Below are 18,950 nucleotides of genomic sequence, written 5' to 3'. Positions count from 1 at the left end.
CTTCCTCCCTCTCTCTCTCAAAAATAAATAAGTAAACAAGAAAAGAAAGAAGGAAGGAAGGAAAGAAAGAAAGAAAGAGACAGAGAAAGAGAGAGAGAGAGAGAGAGAGAAAGAAAGGCATCGTAGCGGTCAGCTTCTGTAACACTGTTCCATCCAGAATAGATTCTTTCCACCTGTATCACATCCTCAATAAACATTCCCAAGTATACATTTCCAGCAACATTTCCAAGCACACCGGTTTTTCATCTGTATCTCTGCTCTACCCACAGTGAGTTCATTTAATTCTTCTGCTCTAAAAATGCATACACACATGCTACTAACACTGATCGACCCTTTGTGCCAGCTAAAATAATCTCACAAGAGTGGGATGCCTGGTGAAGTTAATAAACTTCAGGTTACAATGCCCTGTGGCAATTCTTCACGCGAGGCTCCCACAGTGTCGCCAGTTACCAGGAAGCAGAGCAAGCATGGGGTCTTGTACCGTGTTACAAAAGAGGTTTCTATAGTCATCAAACCTTTGCTTCAATTCCCCTTTAAGTAACTCCAGTTCGATAGCAGTCTGGATAGAATTCCTATAGAGACTTGCGTATTAAATATTGAGAACACCCAGAGTTGACACAAAATGCGTGGTCAAGTCATAAAATCTGCCCTCCCACGTTACAGTTGGCTGGAAACTGAATGCAATACTCATGGTGCTCACTGTGAGGGTGGAAACACTGGCTTACTCTCACTGGATCTTAAGATACCCTTGAGTCTACTGAACAACTAGCACCAAACATGATAGCCAATCCCTCTCCAAACCTCTGTGTGCCTTGGGTCTCTGTCTTTAGTGAATTCTGAACCCCTAGATGAAACTGAGGACCACAGTACTTTTGGTTAACATCTACATATTCCTTCCCTCAAAAAGGGTAAATCTCAGGGTAGGACATTTGGCCATTTTTAAGCGTGAAGTTCCATCAATGGGAGATTGGTTACATCGCTTCAGTCAATGATGGTACTTTCAGGCAAAGGAATGGTGTACTTCCAATTAAAATGATGGTATAAATGGTGCTCACAATATGTAATTAAGTGAATAAAATCAGGTTACAAAGTAATAATCATAATACAATCCCACTCATTTCTGTTTGAAAAATGTCTGTGTATGCAGAGAAAAGTAACTGAAAAGTTCCAAATGTTCTGAAACACTAATAGTTCAAGAATGATTATTCTCTAAAAATGGGATCGTGCTCATCTTTTTTATTTTCTCTTTATATTCTGTATCTTTATACTGTCATCATGTATTGCTTTGAAATATGTCTTTTTTAATGTTTATTTTTTAGAGAAGGAAGGAGAGAGAGCGCGCACACACATGCACAAGCAGGGAGGGGCAGAGAGAGAGAGGGAGATGAAGGACCCAAAGCGGGCTCTGCGCTGAGAGCAGAGAGCCTGATGCGGGGCTTGAACTCATGAACCACGAGATGACGACAGGAACCAAGGTTGGATGCTTAACCGACTGAGCCACCCAGGCGCCCTGATCGTGTATTGCTTTTAAAATATGAAAACTATGAAGTTTTGAAATGAAAAGAAGTGAGGTATTCTTCACTTACAAAAAAAGATCCATGTCCTCACAAGAGGATTTCTTTATAAAAGAGGAATTCACTTCTTTGGAAGATTTTGTATCTGCTGTAGGTCTTTTCCAGACACTACCATCAAAGAGTAGTTCTGCTTTCCATAGACATGACAAGGGTTGTATATGGGGCGGGGAAGGCAGGTGAAATACGCACAGCTTAAGCATATGAAAACCACCACCTGCAGATGAGACACAGCAGATCAAGTGCAGGGAACTCCTGTGCTGCCTCTTTCACCCTGACTTGTTCACGCGGATGGACAATGGTCGAGACTCCAAAAACACCATCAGTCAATTGTAGATGACTAACCCACAGGCAGCGCTGTGAAGTCCTGCTCCAACTCACCCCACTGCCCCAGCCGCCGAAGTATTTATTTTCCACAATATGGGGGGGGGGGTGGGAATCATTTCGTGATTCTTGTTTTGAAGATCTAGAATGCCTGCACCAAGAATTCATTTGGGCCATCAAAATCTTCATGTAGATTGCAACACCCATCCCCCTCTCCACAAGGGTCAAGGAGCTAGAAAGTATGCTGGGTGCTCCTACATTCACATATTAGACTCTATTATAATCTTACAGTATTTCTTATTTTATAAATATGAAATTTATTGTCAAATTGGTTTCCATACAACACCCAGTGCTCATCCCAAAAGGTGCCCTCCTCAATACCCATCACCCACCCTCCCCTCCCTCCCACCCCCCATCAACCCTCAGTTTGTTCTCAGTTTTTAAGAGTCTCTTATACTTTTGCTCTCTTCCACTCTAACCTCTTTTTTTTTTTCCTTCCCCTCCCCCATGGGTTTCTCTTAAGTTTCTCAGGATCCACATAAGAGTGAAAACATATGGTATCTGTCTTTCTCTGTATGGCTTATTTCACTTAGCATCACACTCTCCAGTTCCATCCACGTTGCTACAAAGGGCCGTATTTCATTCCTTCTCATTGCCACATAGTATTCCATTGTGTATATAAACCACAATTTCTTTATCCATTCATCAACTGAAGGACACTTAGGCTCTTTCCATAATTTGGCTATTGTTGAGAGTGCTGCTATAAACATTGGGGTACAAGTGCCCCTATCTTACAGTATTTCAATGCAATCAAATTTCTTTGTTTCAAACTCAGGAGCTCTAAGGATTCATTCAAAGGTGTAGAAGAAAAATCTGGCAGGCCAGGAGACATCCTTGGAAATGCCATGGTGGGCAAGTGAAGTCTCATCTTGGGTCTGAAAGTACTGGGCACCCAGAGGACAGGAAGAAATAGGCCAAAGGGGCAGGCAAGAACATGGAAAAGGTGATAAGGACGGTTAAAGATAAACCTCACAACTTCCGAAGGCTCTATCCTATCCTTATGCTGTATGTAGCCAACCAAAGAAAATCAGACCATTTGAATCTTTTAGTTGGATTACTTTGATCGTATACCCAGCCCGTACCATTAGCTTCCAATAATTTAAAACAGAAAAAAGAAACCTTGAATTTCTTCAACTGGTTACCTAAGCCAGAGTACTCTCAAGTGAATCCAATGCGACAAGTTGAAAAGTGAAAAAAAAAAAAAAAAAATTACAACCTTTTCTTTGGAGGGGAGGCAAAGGGGGTCTACACCATGCCAAATAACTGGTTTGACTAGATTTTTCCTGCCTGAGACGACCCACAGTTTGGGTGTCATGAAGACACAGCCTCTCTGTTTCTTTCCTGTACTCGGAGAAGGAACGTTCCATTCCACGCAATTCATGAATTTTAAAAACCATGAACCTTCCTTCACATTCCGGAGGAACACAAACGTTTTCCTGTCAGAGAGCTGTTTTGAGCATAAATGCTCAAGTGATTGCGATGGTGACAGGGAGAGGCCTTTTCAGACTGAGTCTTTGTTCTGAGCTGGCTGGAGACTCCAGCAGTAGGACTGCCAGTAGGGTCTGGACATATGGTTGAGCACAGAGAGCAGGGACGGAATTTACCAACCACCAACTGCCATAACGGCCCCGCGCCTGGAAAATGGCCAACAGTTGAACCAACTGCCAGTGCTGCCATGTTGTCATTAGACAAGGAGCCAACAGAAAAATTACATGACCACGGAAGACCACTAGCTCCCCCTTGTGGTGGAGCACAATGGCTAAGTCCTGCCAATTCTCCACTAGAAAGACAGCCCTGAATTCCATGAACGAAAGGATGAAGGCCCTTTCTGGAACAATCCTATCGGCCCATTCGAATAGCTGCCTTTATCTACACCTTTCCAAAGAGCTAATATTTACAGCCTTCTAATTTTGATGACAAAAATCATATCACTCAAACTCAAAGCTCTCTAAGGATTCTCCACTGCCCTTGACATTAACTTCCTGGGCACCTGGGTGGCTCAGTCGGTTGAGCATCCAGCTCTTGATTTGGTCTCAAGTTGTGATCTCACAGTTCATGAGTTTGAGCCCTACATCGGGCTCTGCACTGACACTGGAATTCTCTCTCCCTCTCTCTCTGCCCCTACCCCACTCATGCTCGCTCACTCTTCCTCTCTCAGAATAAATAAACTTAAAAACATTAAACTAAAAAAAATTAACTTCCAAAATCATGACCATGGCTTTTAAGCCCCTGAGGATGTATCTCCTATGCACCTCTCAACCATCACCCTCCCCCTCACTTTACATTTCCTGGACTTTCTCTTGAGACCTTCAGTATTCTCACATTTGATGGCTGTCTTTGTTAGGAATAACTGTGACTCCCCTTTGCCACCTTCACCCCATCTCATCTGGCTAAATCTGTTCAGATTTCACTTAAATACCACCTCCTCCTGGAGGCATTACTTTATCCCTAGACTAAATAGATCTCTCTGTTCAGTCTGAACTTAGCACCCTGAATTTCCTTACCTAAGCACTCCCGACAATCATAACTGCTTATTTAAACTCTTTCTTCCCCATTGAAAGATGTTCTCTATAAGGGCATGCACTCTGCCTGTAGTTCACCCCTCTACCTTCCACACCCAACACAGAGACTACAGATATTCATTGAGAGAATGTGTCTGAAGCAGTAAATTCTAGAATGGAAAAAAGAAGTGACATATTAAGACACCAAGGGAAGTATTATTATCTTCAATTTATAGTGAGGAAAGTGAAGCTCGGAGAGATGTACATGGCTTGGCCGACACTATAAGGGAGAATGTGCCAAATCCAAAATCCACACCCAAGTATAATTCCAAAGCCAATGAACTTTCTACTGCACGATGCTTCCTGTTAGGCAGCCCAAGTCAACCACAGTCAACTCTTGCTTAATTGCGTCAGTGAAAGCATCACATGGCATGGCTGTTCTCAAACAGTGAATAATCCTAAAATCATTTCTATCAGGCTTTAGGTGGTAATTCTTTAAGGTGGTGCTTTTGTTCTTCCATTTTAAAAGAGATTTCTTTTGATGTTCCCAATATCGCCAAAGAAAAGAACTCTGTTACTCTGAAAAGCCCTTAGTAGTGAGCTTTACCAACCGGAAAGCAACACTGAACATCATGAAGCAGAAAACAGAAAGAGCATTAGGTGAGGTGTCCACAAGACCCTGGCGCTAAGGCACACTCTGGCCCAAGCCTGAAGGATGACCTTGCCTAGACTACTCCATGTTTCTGAAACCTGGTTCCTCATCTTTATTTTTTTTTTTTACAATTTTTTTAAGATTTTATTTTTTTTACAATATAATTTATTGTCAAATTGATTTCCATACAACACCCAGTGCTCATCCCAACAAGTGCCCTCCTCAACGCCCATCACCCACTTTCTCCTCTCCCCCACCCCCATAAACCCTCAGTCTGTTCTCAGTATCCAAGAGTTTCTTATGGTTTGCCTCCCTCCCTCTCCATAACTTTTTTTTCCCCCTTCCCCCCGCCATGGTCTTCTGTTAACTTTCTCAAGATCCATATATGAGTGAAAACATATGGTATCTGTCCTTCTCTGACTATTTCACTCAGCATAATACACTCCAGTTCCATCCACATTGCTGCAAATGGCCAGATTTCATTCTTTTTCATTGCCAAGTAGTATTCCATCGTGTATATAAACCACAATTTCTTTATCCATTCGTCAGTTGGTGGACATTTAGGCTCTTTCCATAATTTGGCTATTGTTGAAAGTGCTGCTATAACACTGGGGTACAAGTGCCCTTATGCATCAGCACTCCTGTATCCCTTGGGTAAACTCCTAGAGAGATAAAGGTTTTCCCAAACAAACACAGAAGGAATTCATCACCACCAAACCAGCCCTATAAGAGATCCTAAGGGGGGCTCCGTGAGTGAAATGTTGCAAGGACCACAAAGTACCAGAGACATCACTACAAGCATGAAACCTACAAATACCACAATGACTCTAAACCCTTACCTTTCGATAATAACACTGAATGTAAATGGACTAAATGCTCCAACCAAAAGACATAGGGTATCAGAAGGGATAAAAAAAAAAAAAACAAGACCCATCTATTTGCTGTCTACAAGAGACTCATTTTAAGCCTGAAGACACCTTCAGATTGAAAGTGAGGGGATGGAGAACTATGTATCATGCCACTGGAAGTCAAAAGAAAGATGGAGTAGCCATACTTATATCAGACAAACTAGACTTTAAATTAAAGGCTATAATAAGAGATGAAGAAGGGCATTATATAATAACTACAGGGTCTATCCATCAGGAAGAGCTAACAATTATAAATACCTATGCACCAAATTCAGAAGTCCCCAAATATATAAAATAATTAATCACAAACATAAGCAACCTTATTGATAAGAATGTGGTAATTGCAGGGAACTTTAATACTCCACTTACAACAATGGACAGATCATCTAGACAGAGAATCAATAAAGAAACAAGGGCCCTGAATGATACATTGGACCAGATGGACTGGACAGATATATTTAGAACTCTGCATCCCAAAGCAACAGAATATACTTTCTTCTTGAGTGCACATGGAACATTCTCCAAGACAGATCACATACTGGGTCACAAAACAGCCCTCAATAAGTATAAAAGAATCGAGATCATATCATGCACACTTTCACATCACAATGCTATGAAACTTGAAATCCACCAAAGGAAAAAGCCTGGAAAACCTCCAAAAGCATGGAGGTTAAAGAACATCCTACTAAAGAATGAATGGGTCAACCAGGCAATTAGAGAAGAAATTTAAAAATATATGGAAACAAATGAAAATGAAAACACAACCATCCAAACCCTTTGGGATGGTTCCTCATCTTAAAAAAAAAAGAAAAGAAAAGAAGCTGGAAGCATGGACCATAACAGGCTTTTAGTTACCAAATTATATTCTGTCTTAAAGTGGAGGTGGTCTCCACAAACTTGCTGATTTATACTTGCATAAGGCAATTAATTCTGTTTGGTGTGAAAAGACCTCTTCAGGCAGCTTCAGTTAGAAAGCTCAGGATCTTGTTTACGTTAACAAAGTCTTCATTAAACAGGACAACTGATGCCCAAAAGAATGTTGTTTTCTTTTTTTCTGAAAATTCTCTCCAACTTCTCGAGTTCTGAATGCAAAGAACTAGACTCAGAATTCTAATCAGATCCCAAATAGTGCCTACCTGCTTCCTTGCTATGCATCTCTTTGGAAATTAGTTTCATCTTTGAATTTTTGTATATCATAAAAAGATTCTCTAGTATCCTGACCAAGCAGACCGTGAGGCCCTCCCACAGTGACAATTCCTGATGGCTCGTTCAGCTTCTCTTCTAGGTCTTCTAAAGAAGTATCCCCAAAGATGTTTTAAGAATCTCAGGAAGCAAAGACCTCTATCAAACCTAAGTGTTCTCTGCAATGACTGATCCACAGTGCCCAGTTTGCTCTCTGACCTTAAAGAAAAAGAACCTTTCAAGGCCTCTCCTCCGTCACATGAGAGCAACAATACCAACTCTACAGTTACTAGAAGAACTGGGTACGATCTCCTTACGTAAGCAGTACTCAAAGGGCAAATCTCTGTTACCCTGTGTCGAGGGCTTCTAACCAGAAGTTCTACCATAAATTGAAAATTGTCTTGAGAGAGTATGGTGCCATGAAAAACAAACAAACAAAAAACCACTGACCTGAGAAGCAGAAGGCCCAGGTGTAGTCCTGGCTGATACACCCTAGCTATACGGACTTGGCCACACATTTATCCTTCTTAAGGCTACTGTTTCTCATCCATACCTAGAGGATTACAAATAATAGCATGCTGATCAATCGTGCATGTAACTGGAAGAGTTGGCTTAGATGCTCACGGAACACATCAGAATCCCAAACCGATTTTGACAAGTTGGAACCACGAACCAGATCAACAGAGAGTTTATCTAATAAAGGCTTTGTTCATGGCCAAAAAGCAAACAACAACCAAAAAGGAAGCATGTGGTTGCAGGAAAAGATGGATGGGGAAAGAATGGAAAGAACTGGAAGCAGGAGCTAAAATGCAAACCAACAGCACACTGTGGTTACCCAAAAGTTAATCTTTTCATGGACTCCTGGACCCGTGGAAAGCGTCCTCGTTTCCATGAGTCTTGAGACAAGAAGCAGCATCATGTCCTCAGATTCTGCCATGATGGGCAACCCTCCTCCTCCAAACCTTCCCCTTACACACACATGTCACATCACCACGCCAGATCCCTGCACTTCCTCTGTGGTTCTTGCTAGATTTGGGTTAATAGGACCCTAACTCTCCTGGACAAATATCTCTAGTTTTGGTTCACACGGCCCATCATCCCAGACTGTCAAAATCTTTGGGGACTGTGATCTGCTCACAGCCCCTTCTCTCCGGATGGTGATGGGATCTCAAACAGTGGCTCATGGGGAAGGACGGGAACATGGGAGCTGCACAATGTCACATGTACTAGACCGAAAATATACATTTCATGTGTATTCTATACATAATAAACATATATTGAATTATTTTATATTAATAAATATAAAATGGAAATATCTTGTAGTTAAGTCATTATTGTATCTTCCTTCCAACTAAGGAATAGCGATCAATCATACTCCATGTACATTTCTCGAGGTAATTAGTCCTCAAGCCAACAGGACTCTGGAGAAGGAATCAGAATGCTGTGGGGAACTAAAAAATAAACAACAGACCTGGCCCTGCTTCCAGAAATGTGGACTTGACATAAACATATAGGAATATATAGGAATCACAAATAAGTGATCTCCTTCAAAGGGGAAAAGATATAACTCCTCCAAACTAGATTCAGCGTAAAAGCCACACATTTTTGTAAATTAAGGGGGGAAACTGCAAAGTTGAGTTACTGAAGGTCCATATTCCCAAATGTTAACAGTGACCCAGGACAGGCAGAATTATACTTTGCACCGACTTTTCATTTCATTCATCCGTATTGTCTACAATTCTGACTTTCGTGGTAAGAAAAAATATAACTGTTGGGTTCTTAGAAAGATTCCTACACAAACCGTGGTGAGGCCCGGTTCCCGTGACTGGCATCTCCTCTGTTCCTCATGAGAGGAAACACAATGCGTCCCCCTGCTGACTCACTCAAGGCAGGCCCAGGACAGATCCTGATGGACTGGGGCAGAAGACACGTAAGTCGCCCCAGTGCACTGTCTGGAACTGCTGAGTGAATCCCTCTCCCAGGCTGACCTCCCAGCTGCACCCATGACAATCCTCGGCCCCAGGCATCAGTTGATTCTCTCCCTCTGGGTTCTGTCCGTGGACAGACACTGTCAGCTCCAGGCACTCTGACCCAAGGGCTGGAGTTCTGCCCACAAAGTCCCAACCCAGTGAGAGCACTTCTGGTGCTCTTCCCTGCCTGGACTTGTCGTTAGGACACCCCGCCATCCCCAGCGAGTGGCCCTCCTTGCTGCCCTCTCATTAGGATCTGCTCGATGCTGGACTATTGCTATACCGTCTGACTGGCCACACCCCTTGCCTTGTCTTAGTCACCTCCTGCTAATGCCCTGTGGCCAAAGTCATCTTTACAAAAACAGAATCACCGCATGCTACCTCTCTTAATGCTTTTCGGTGGTTCCCCATTCCCAAATTGAAGTTCAAATCTATTGCCTGGCTCAAGTCTCCCTGAGGACCTGACCCTGTGCTTTGAGGGTACAGGCCACTGCTTAGTCCTCTTGTATCTTGTACAATAAATGTGGATGGAACTGACCTGTGCTTCTTTGGATGCTCAACTCTGCCTATTTTTTTTTTAGCTATCCCTGCACCTGGTCTGTTTCAGTCCCTATTTAGTCCAGCCTCCATGGTAGGTCTGGTGTTGGGTCCTCCCCCCTCCCCTCCTGTAGGATCCCTGCTATTTTGAAGATATAGCTGGGTAACTTCCATTCAATCTACTCTGCTTATGCTATGAAGGGTGGCTGGAGTGTCCTGAGACAGAAGGAATTAGTCTAGAAGGAATTCATGGGTACACCACCTATGCAGCTGCCCAGGACCTACGCTCCACAGGGCTCTGCTGTTGCCACCTAGAAATGTGTTTTCTAAGTTTCTTTTTTTGTTACTGAAGTGCAGTTGACACATAACGTGACATCAGTTTCAGGTGCACGGCATAGTGATTTGACAACTCTATACCTTATGCTACGCTCACCACAAGTGTCCCTGCCATCTGTCACCATGCAACACTATGACAGTACCATTGACGACATTCCCTAGGCTGTGCCTTTCATCCCTGGATTTATTCCTTCCGTAACTGGAAGGCTGTACTTCCCACCCCACTTCACCATCCTCCCACCTCCTCCCTCAAGCAACCATCGGTTTATTCTTTGTATTTATGGGTCTGTTTCTGCCTTTTTAAGTTGGTTTTGCTTTTTAGATTGCACATATAAGTGAAATCATATGGTATTTGTCTTTCTCTGTTCAAGTTCACTTAGCATAATACTCTCTAGGTCCATCCATGTTGTTGCAAGTGGCAAGATCTCATTCTTTTCTATGATTGAGTGCTACTCCCGTGTGTGTGTGTGTGTGTGTGTGTGTGTGCCTGTGTGTGTGTGCGCGCGCGCGCGCGCGCGCGCATACCACAGCTTTACCATCCATCAATGGGGTTCTTTCCATTATCTTGGCTATTGGAAGTAATGCTGCAATAAACATAGGGTGTATATATCTTTTCAGACTAGTGTTTTCATTTTTTCTGGGTAAATACCCAGTAGTAGAATTCCTGGATTGTATAGTCCTTTTTTAAACTTTTTGAGGAACCTCCATTCTGTTTTCCATAGTGGCTACAACAAAAATTCCCACCAACAGTGCACAAGGGTTCCTTTTTCTCCACATCCTTGACAAAATTTATTATGTCTTGTCTTTTTGATATCAGCCATTCTGACAGGTATAAGGTATCTCACTGTGGTTTTGATCTCCATTTCCTTAATAATTAGTGATATTGAGCATCTTTTCATGTATCTGCTGGCCATCTTTATGTCTATTTGGTTCCTCTGCCCATTTTTTAATTGGGTTCTTTGTTTCTTTAGTGTTAAGTTCTATAAATATATATATAGAGAGAGACACGTTCAGCATGCGTGTCTGCCGCTGTTTCTTGCTGCTGTGACGCCCCGTGAGTATAGAGTCCTGGTAAATCTACATACACGGAAGTTCGGGAAGACTCAAAGTGAGTACAAGGTGAGCAAGTTACATCTACAGTTGAGTAAACTGACACCTTAGAGAGGCCGCTTTTCCACTGAGCCAGAATTTGCTTTGAATGTAGAAAGACAGAAACACAAATGATCAAGGACCCTATCATATTCTTTCTTTTCTTTTCTTTTCTTTTTTTTTTTAGGAAGCAAATTTACTCATGCCAGCATGGTTCAATTGGGTTCGTACCCAAAGAACTGAGCCCCCAATGCCACATGGCTCAGTTTTTTATAGATTTTCTTTTTTTTTTTTTTTGTCTCCCATATATGGTAACACACAAACGTGCTGTCTGATTAAGTGGTCTCATCATATTCTTTCTTAATCATGTTACTTCTCAGGATTGGCCAACCACTTATGCTGAAAATGATGTCACAGAAGGAAAGGAAAAGTAGGGCAGCCCTTAGCTTCTTTTCCTTCAAATTCTTCCTTATTTATCAGGAGAGAATGTTGGTAGAAGGTGCATATATCAAGAAGTGAAATTAAAAAGCTGAGTTAGTTTTGTGCAGTGATTCCACTGTTCTGGTAAGAACAAAATGCATATGCGTGTATGAGCTCTGAAATACAAACTGTGTATGACTACACTGATTCAGCATACAAGTTAAAACTTCATATTTACACTTACAACTGGCATGAAAACATGTCAGAGACATCCCAAATGTATTTCAGAGTCACCTGGGGAGGCTGGGGTTCTTGGGGTCCACTGAAAACCTACTGAAGCAGAATTTGGAAGTGGCTTGGGGGGTGAGGGGAGGGTTAAAGCTCTTCAATGTGATTCTGATAGAGCCGATCCATAAACCAGCCTTTGGGAACCACTGCTCTAGGATGATGAACCGTTAAAGCCACGTATGTTCCTGAGGCCCATCTCAATTCACAAGAATCCATTCAAACTCTACAAATGTTATGCACGACCCCTGGACAAACTCTCTTTCTGGGGTCTATAAAAGACTTCCTAACAGAGTGAAATTAATGATTTTTCGTTATCTGGAGGAAAGACGTGACTTTCAAAACTGAAACTATGGAAGAATTTCCAGGACGTGTATACACCTTTGTGACAGAGACGTTTCACATCTCGCAAGGAGTGAACAGGCGGCAGGATGCTTCCCCCGGTGACACAAGAAACCTCGGTCCAGATACATACATACCTCTGCTATCTGATCTTCCACGGACGCACAGAGAAGGGCCTGCCCATCGCAGCCACCTCAGTGATGCTGCTTTCTGATTAGATGCTGGAACTGCCAAGTACTGCTGCTCCCAGAGCAGTTACAAAAGGAGTTGGAACAGCTCCCCTCCTCTGAAGCAATAGCTTTGATGGGCTAAACCCTCTACTCCACCCACCCCTCCAAGGGAAAAAGACAGAAGGTGCTGGTAGCCGACTTTGACTATCCTGAAACTTCCACCTCACAGCATATTTTAAAAGAACCAATAGTAGGCCTTCCAGCCAATGAGTGACCACTCCCTAAGAAGACATCTCACGCAGACCCAGTCTGAGGCCCTCAAGACAGCTAGGCCTGTGCAGGCCAAGCTCCTTCTTGGAGAACTACCCCCCGCCCCGATTCTGACGAGGCTGTCAATCCAGATATCACATGCACCCCAGCATGAGGACAGAAATGAGACCTCTGTTAGCAGCAGGGCCTTCCCACTGGCCCTCCGGGATGGCTGAGTCCACATCACAGAAAATGCAGGTAACGCTCAAAGGCCAAAAAAGTTAGCTACGCTTTTCAGAGAGAACCAGTGTTATTGTGCATATCCTTCTCGACACACACATACACACACACGCGCATACATGACTGAATACACGGGTTTGAAATCCACGTTTTACCTGAATACGCCTTGAGCATTTTCCCAAGAGATGGAACATTCTTCTACAATTTGCCGTTGATCATCTGCGACAACATGCCCTTAGATGAGCTATTCCAGCCTGCTCCCCACTGTTGAGCATGTACATCGCTCTGACTTTTCATTATTGTAAATAATGCTCTGATTGCTCTATCTGCTTGATCTTCAAGGCAAAGCCTGTCTTCTCCTGACACAAGACACCGTTCTTAGTCCTTTACCATTCTGTAAAACTGACCCCTACCGTCAGCACTCTCCGAAGGAGAAGGAATGCTCCCAGGTTTGGAGGGAAGGGGGGGGTTTCAATCAAGCCTGACCGACCCCCGAATTTCTCCTTCACCAGAAGCGAAAGGGATCTGAATGTTCTTGTAGAACAGAACCTGGGTTTTCTGTAGGGCACGAGCATGGGTATAAAGAAAAGGGGTGTACCAAATTACAACATATACAAATCTCCTTTTTACATGTGATGAAGGAGAACAACTTTTATCTATTTTAGCACATAAAGACACGACCTGTGTGCTTGTGCTACATTTAACCTAAGATAAACCCCCGAATTCTCCCGCATCTGACCCGTGCTCTCTCTGGGCTGTGCAAGGGTACCATCTTGTGGCTGATACAAAAGATAATCAGAAGACACTTAGCTTCCTAGCGTGTGATCGTATGAGAAATACCAGCTAAGTACAACAGCAAGACCCTCTTTAACAAAATGGTTGCTTCTACAGGAACAGAATATACACGTCACCGTTTATTGGCTTTTTCAAAAATGTGTGCATATACAGCAAATGCTCAGAGAGCTTCCTGTCCCCAAGTGATAGCATTCTGATATGAGCCGAAGTGTTTCAGAACCTTCTAAACACTAATACTCGAGAGAAAAAAATGACATTGTGAGTATTTAGCTCTCTGGTTTTGACAAGAAGTCATTTATTTAAAAAAAAAAAAAGGGGGGGGCACCTGGGTGGCTCAGTCGGTTAAGCCTCCAACTTCAGCTCAGGTCACGATCTCGCACTCCATGAGTTCGAGCCCCTCGTCAGGCTCTGCACCAACAGCTCAGAGCCTGGAACCTGCTTCGGATTCTGTGTCTCCCTCTCTCTGCCCCTCTCCTGTTCGTGCTTTGTCTCTCTCTCTCTCAAAAAAAAAAAAAAAAAAAAAAAAAAGATTAAATAAATAAATAATGGACCAGGGAGTAGGGTCCAGGTGGATCCGTGATTTAAAAAATAAATACAGGGGCGCCTGGGTGGCGCAGTCGGTTAAGCGTCTGACTTCAGCCAGGTCACGATCTCGCGGTCCGGGAGTTCGAGCCCCGCGTCGGGCTCTGGGCTGATGGCTCGGAGCCTGGAGCCTGTTTCCGATTCTGTGTCTCCCTCTCTCTCTGCCCCTCCCCCGTTCATGCTCTGTCTCTCTCTGTCCCGAAAATAAATAAACGTTGAAAAAAAAATTTTTTTAAAAATAAAAAATAAAAAATAAATACATACATACATACATACATACAAACTCTGGAGCAGTGAAAAGATCACAAGAGCAGGTGTTAGAATAACCAGGCTGTAATCCTGGCTGCATAAGTTTCAGAGATCTTGGGTCACTTAACTCGCTAGTTCCTGATCCTTCCTCTGGAAAAGGGAAAGACTACATCTCACAGAGATGCTGGGGTCACACGCAGAAGCACTGGAGTCAGCTAAAGCAGCAGACAGAATGGAAAGCCTTATTACATCCATTCAGAACAGCTGGATTAGCAACCTGGCTTGCTCTAAAGAGATAATTTGGCCTTGCTCCTTAAATATTCTCAGATATGATCCTACCAGAGAGACCGTCCCTCAAAGAGGGGCAAAGGGTTCCGCTCGGAGGAAGTCAGGAGGGAAAGGGGTCAGCAAGGAAAGGTTAAGAAAAACCGACCATCTTTTAGGTGTCAAGCACCTGAAGTGTTAGGAGAATCTGCAGAGGATTTTCCGAGGCTGAAGACAGTTATTCTAAACCAAACCTTTAAAAAAGCAATGGGTTACAATGTCCAGTAAAATGCTGGACCTGTGACAGCTTGGAGCCTGGAGCCTGCTTCAGATTCTCTGTCTCTCTCTCTCTCTCTCTCTCTCTCTCTCTCTCTCTCTGCCCCTATCCCTGCTTGTGCTCTCTCTCTCTCTCAAAAATAAACATTTTAAAAAATGATAATAAGTAATAAATGAAATAAAATCCTGGATCTCTGCTCTCTAAGCACAAGAGCAACAGAAGAAATCACAAAAGACAAAACTGACCTACTTCCTTCTCTTTACTGTTATACTTCATAAGCCAAAGGTCCAAACACAAAACTGAAAGACAGCAAATTTTATTTTTTTAAGTCATTTGCAACACATGACAGTAGGGTTCATGTAACTGGTTTGTTTAGCACTAATATGCCAATGGGTATAGATGTAAGTATATGCCTTATAAGAGAAGAAATATAATTTCTTAAACCATATGAAAAAGAAAGCTCAACCTTTTGTAGTCAAATAAGTATAGGGGGCACCTGGGTGGCTCAGTTGGTTAAGCGTCCGACTCTGGCTCAAGTCATGATCTCGCGGTTCATGAGTTCAAGCCCGGCATAGGGCTCTCTGTTGTCAGCGTAAAGCCCACTTGGGATCCTCTGTCTCCCTCTCTCTCTGTCCCACCCACACTCGTTCCCTCTTTCTCTCAAAAATAAGCTTTTAAAAAATAAAAATTTTTAAAAATTAAAACTACTAGATACTATTTTGCATCTATCAGACACAAAAAGAAAAAAAAAATTTTTTTTTTCATGAGAATACCCAATGCTGAAAAAGCTGTACTGAGACAGTCATGAATCCCTACTAGAGGATACAGGCACAATCTTTCCAGGAAGCATTTTGGCAACGTGCATCAAGATGCTTACAGATGTTCATGTTCTCTGAGTCATCACTGATTCTACTGCTGGAGTCTGAATAGTGCAAAGGACAAGAGTGCAGGCTCTAGGCCAGGTCACCTGAAACTCTCCCAGCCCCACCGCTTACTGGCTAAACAACCGGGCAAGAAAATACCTAACTTCTTCGTGCCTCAGATTCCTCACCCATAAAATAAGGTCATAATGTTACCCTATTTCACCAAGTACTATGAAGATTATACCGGTAAATGTAAGCCACCTAGAATACGGCTGGTACATCATAAGATGTATTACTATTATTAATATTATTGCTATTTTCATCATTGGAAGAATCCAGCAGTAATCTGGAAGTTGCACTGGTTGAGGACACATGTACTGAGTAGTATTTTTGGTTGGGCAATGGAGTACACAACAGTTATTGTCTCTGACTTAAAAAGCTCATTACACAGCTGCAAAAAAACAAAAACGAAAACAGAAAACTACACGTCTATGAAGTAAAAGACTGAATAGCATACTGTGGATTACTCTACCGTCAGTAAAACTTATCTTTATGAGGCTTAATTTCTTCATCTGGTATATGGATATATCACACATTCCTTAAGAGGATCAGAATAGTCATGAATACGAGGTAGTTTTGGAAATAGTAAAGTAATATGTAAATGCTAGTTATTATTATTTGCTAGGGTCTACAGAAGGTCAATTATGAAAATAATTTTAATATTCACTGAACATTTGCTATGTGCTAGATATTGTACACACATTATCTCATATAACTCCTTAAAAGCTACCTGGTTTACAATACAAAAGTACACAATGCCAATTAAATTAGAATTTCAGATAAATAATGAATAATTCTTTTAGTTTAAACATGTCCAAAATGCAATTCTTCAGTGTTTATCTGAACTATTTGAAACATACTTGTATTAAAAATTATTCGTTGTTTATCTGAAACATTCGAAACGTACTTCTACTAAAAACTTATTTGCTGTTTACCTGAAATTAAAATTTACCTGGGCATCCTGTAAATCCCACATCCTTGCAACCCCACATTGATCCTATGAAATAAATACAATAATTACATATGTGAGAGAGAGTCAGAAACAATCTTAGTTGGTCCAATGACAGATCGCCCATCACGCCCACTATGGATCAGAAAGAGAAGGAAGTGTTAAGTCAAAAAGCAGAACAAGAAAGCCCGGAAATTATTTCCCGCTTCTCACTGCTGTGTTATCGTTGCTTAAAATGTTACAATTTCTCAGAATACATTAAGCCCAAATTCAAACACTAAACATAAAAACCTGTTGCAAAGCTAAATCTAAATGACTTTGGAATTATCAGCCATTTTGGAAGATTGACAATATCCGTCCCTTCTTTTAGTGCGAATTATCTAGAGATGGGAGAATAAACATGTAAATGCTTATAAGCTGTTTTGAGTTGATGAGGTTTCAGGTTCTGGGAGCAAAACCTCGGGTTGCTTCATTTCTATTGGATGGTGGCAATTGACTTGTTTTCTGCTGTTTCAGTGGACCTTGAAATTATCATGACTGTTTGCTTCAGTCACATCAGTGTGTGTCATCCTTCACCATTTGCAATGAGCACCACTCAGGGAATAAACTGTTAATTCACAGCGGCCTTGGTGATGAGAGAGGCATTTTCAAACATATTTTTGCTCTTGGAGAAAAGATGTCACTTTACTTTTGCAAAAGGCAGGTGCCAATATTCAGTATGTGTCACGGTACATTGCAAAGGGTGGAATCAAGAGTGTGTGTGTGTACGTCTTGGAACACTAATACCAATCAAAAAAGAGAGAGAGAGAAAGACATAGAGATCTGAACTGGCTTCCGATCTCAACTCTAGAATTAACTAGTCGTGTGACCTTCAACTAGTCCCTTACTCTTTCTGAGCCCAATTTTCACCATCCATAGCCTGACATCAATATCTGCTCTACTCCACAGGAGTACTTTGGCGCAAGGTTGTAAATCTAGAAAGCATCTTCGCTGTGTTCTACTAAGAGAAGAAAGATTATAACTGGTTCAAAGCAAAGTGATTTCAGAAACAAGAGGCAAACTTCAAATCATTACTGCCCATCTGCAAAGTCTGATAATACAGTATTCAATTAAAGACAATACTTTTAAAAGCACCAAAGGAGATGAGAATAAAAATGTCAGAGCTGAAGGCAAAGGTCTCTATCAGTGCATCTCTCTTTAATGTGATCAGTCATCCAGGGAATCTGTTAAACATGTGTATTTCTGGGCCACACACCAGAGATCATAAATCAGTAGAACTGGAGTTAGCCAAAGAATCTGCATATTTAATAAGCTCCCTGGGTGATTGAGAAGCAGGTAGTCTATTTAAAACACTTGGAGAGGGGCGCCTGGGTGGCGCAGTCGGTTAAGCGTCCGACTTCAGCCAGGTCACGCTCTCACGGTCCGTGAGTTCGAGCCCCGCGTCGGGCTCTGGGCTGATGGCTCAGAGCCTGGAGCCTGTTTCTGATTCTGTGTCTCCCTCTCTCTCTGCCCCTCCCCCGTTCATGCTCTGTCTCTCTCTGTCCCAAAAATAAATAAACGTTGAAAAATAAATAAATAAATAAAATAAATAAAACACTTGGAGAAACACTGGTCATTATCAATCAAATACAAACACATAGTTAAGGTTTTTAAAGAAAATAAAGTAAAATGACACTGGTAGAAAGCAAAAAGTAGACTTGATTCAATATAAAGTTCTGGAACAGGAGAGACAAGACATCCCAAGAGTAGGGCAGGAGAGAGGAAGTCACAGCGTATCTATTCTCTCAAAATGTCTCTCAGGTTGATCTACAAGAGCCAGCTGGTGAAGATGATGGAGGAAAATGGGCAAACCGAAGAGTCAAAGAGGCAATACAAGTTGGAAGAAAAACAGGGGGACAGAAATTGCCACAGGATACACAGTCTTTGGAACAGTAGTGCTGTTGAGTCCTACAAATATGGGAGAGATTCAGGACAGTCACTGGTCAGAGGAGAAAATCAATTCATCGAAAAGGAGGTTAAACAGTAAAAACATCACTGTCCTTATAAGAAAATGATATACAATGTTCATGGAAAGG

This window comes from Lynx rufus, unplaced genomic scaffold (assembly GCF_022079265.1).
Source record: "Lynx rufus isolate CCGP_SWC_20201006 ecotype Redwood Valley unplaced genomic scaffold, mLynRuf1.p SCAF_10, whole genome shotgun sequence".
Taxonomy (NCBI): Eukaryota; Metazoa; Chordata; class Mammalia; order Carnivora; family Felidae; genus Lynx; species Lynx rufus.
The sequence above is the reverse complement of the archived record's forward strand: the minus strand, read 5'-3'. Positions refer to the sequence as shown.